We start from the raw sequence: 2,932 nt of genomic DNA, 5'->3' as shown, positions 1-2,932 counted from the left end.
GATTTTTAATTTTTTTCATTTATGTTTCATATGTTTTGAGTAATAAAAATTCCATTAATTATTTTAGTTAAAGAAGCAGAATTATAATTTTTTTAAAAAATTATGATCTCATGGCTTTTTGTTCAGTTTACCCACAAACAGCCTTCTTAAGAATACAGTCTGGTTGGATGTTTAATGTGATTCCAATATATAGTAAAGATTTGGAAAAAAAATTAGCTTAAAATTCAGGCAACAGTAATGCATCCAAACAGCCTTTACTACATGTAATAACACCATAGACGAGGAAGGATGATGGGATGGCTGAAATAGCTCTGCCTGTAATGATTTCATGGCCTAAATATAGTAAAAAATTTTGTAGTTTTATAATATTGCAGCTGCATAAATAGATGCATTTTTATTATGGGTTTCATTAAATATCAATTTAAAGGCAATCATTTAAAGGTAATAATTTTGCAATTTTTACCCTGAGTACAACTAAAAAAAATATATGCTTATTTTATGACTCTTAGTTAGAATTATAATGGATGGTATTAATTTAATATCATATCTATTACTGTCTTACTAGACCCTGAATATTATTTATTTTGAAATGTTGGATATTTACTAACTGCAAGAGTTTTAATATGAGACCTAATTAGAAGGACATGGTGGTTCCTTCCCACCGAATCACTATTACCATCCAGATAGCAGTGACATGAGCACTGCATAGACCACCTGCCTGAAGACAAAATGGGGCCAATTGGCACATGTACAATATAGGCATTTTAAAGTTCATTAGGAGAAAGCTGGCAAGCAGCAGCGATTTTCCCTGATAAAAATCCCTTGATCTTTTTAGAGGAAATGTCTTTTAATTGTATCTAGGAGTTCAAATGGACCACAAACCACTATAGTATATCAAGTCTCTATACGATCTTCTACTGTTTAAGTGCAACATTTTCATTACATCTAATTTAGTTAATTACACTTTACCTACCTAAATTCTCATGGCAGTTTTCATTGGATGCAACATTTAATTGCCTTGCTCCAAAGAGGCATTATTGTGAGCTATTAAACTGCTACTCTTCGTAGTTTCGGAATGGTTGCTTTCATTCTTGTTTCGGATGGATTCCTGGGTCAGTGTCTTAGAAGTCATTTAAGAGTAGAATATGTATGTTTTAATTCAGTTCTGATATTGTTAATGTGTCCATTATGATGTACACTAATTCTTGAAATATTTTATCAATTATCACTTTGTTTTTCTATTAAAGTAATATAAATTCCAGTTCTGTTATTTTCTCTTAATTTGAGCATAAGTGTATGGTATGTATATGTATAGGCAAATAACTGTTATAAATGAGTAAATAATTTTATAAAAAATGAGAGTTTGTTAATGGCCTATAATGTTCAAATTATGCAGAATGCATAGCAGTGGTAATCTGACACAGGTACATTTATCACGTGTCAATGACAAGCATTAATAGAACACACTTCATGTAACTGATGATAATTTCACTTCTAAATAAAAATTTAAAGCAACATATTGTGCGAGTCAAGTATAAAGGATAAAAACTGAACTATGCAAAAACAAAAAAAAAAGTCAGTTCTAAGATGACGTGTAAAGCCCATTGACCCATGCTGATATAAACAAATGGTGTTCTACACCCTTTAGCAGGTAGAGTATAAGGACATAGGAACAGGAGTGCCTCAGTTTTGGAAGTCTTCACCATAAACCTCCTCCTTTTCCAAAACTCCCTCCCCTTGTACCCCTACCACCACTGACTAGGCACAATTTTGATGGTACCTGGGACACAGGCTTCTACAAACAGAGTGAAAAGAAAGAGACATCAACTTCAAAAATTAATTTTGTTTGGGTTCCTGGCAGCTGTCCTATTGGGTCTCCCAATGGCAGGGTGAGAGGTGCATTTTCTGCTATCCCAGCTCTGAAGGCCAACTTTGCTATCAGCTCTCATGACAAATGTAATGACCAATCACCTGCCTGTCCACAGCAGCTCTTTCTCCTCTCATATCTTGCTAATTAATATGGAAACAATTACCCCTGCAGTCAATTAGACAACTCTCTCCCTCCAACCTCCTCTACTACCACTTTTATAAAACCACAAGATGTCCTCTGATATTCCAAGCAAGAAGTGATCATTGTCTTTTGACTCCATTGTTATTTAATTGTATGTTTTATAACACTTGCCAATCTTTGTCTTATATTATCTGTGCATACATCTTATGTGTCTTTCTAGATTATAAACTCTAGATTATAAAGGCCAAGTACTTCCTGACTTTGTTTCTCCTAATAGTCAATCATACTAATATATAGATGATTGAATACCTTTTTGAATGTAGTTAAGGGATCACATAACTACATGTTTCATCCAAACTGTGGGCTAAATTCTAAGGCTGATATCTGGCAAGAATAGACTGGTTTGTTAAATGTATACAACCCTATATGACTATTATTTGTTTGGAAACTGAGTTTTTCTTTCTAGATATTACTGGAATCAGCAATATTGGCACTTTACAAGGTAAAAATGTTCATGCAAAGAGTATTGTTTAATCATGGTTTTGTTGAGTAAGTAGGGATAGTATTAGAACCAAAAGCAAATGATGTAGGTCCAAACCCAAGCTGAGAAGTCTTTTCAAGTCAAACCTTTCCCTTGGCCACTCTGGCATGCATTGTTCTCTTTCTTTCTCCTTGGCTAATGTAGGTTGGGGTTCCTATGTTAGGAAATTCTAAGATGGAAACTATTTTAAAGGAAATATACTCGGGAGTGCTTTCTGAAGAAGAGGAAAGACAAGGCAAAGAGAATCACTGGACTGTGATTCAGCCCCAGTAAATGTCTCAGTGGATCCAAAATCTTTCTTGAACAGGGATGTCTCTTTAGAGTTGTTTTACTTTGAAGGAAACGGAAAAAATTTTTATATCCCCAGTCCAGTCGTTCCA

The sequence above is a fragment of the Hipposideros armiger genome, unplaced genomic scaffold (assembly GCF_001890085.2).
Source record: "Hipposideros armiger isolate ML-2016 unplaced genomic scaffold, ASM189008v1 scaffold_1016, whole genome shotgun sequence".
In the NCBI taxonomy this organism is placed as follows: Eukaryota; Metazoa; Chordata; class Mammalia; order Chiroptera; family Hipposideridae; genus Hipposideros; species Hipposideros armiger.
Note: the sequence above shows the minus strand (reverse complement) of the source record.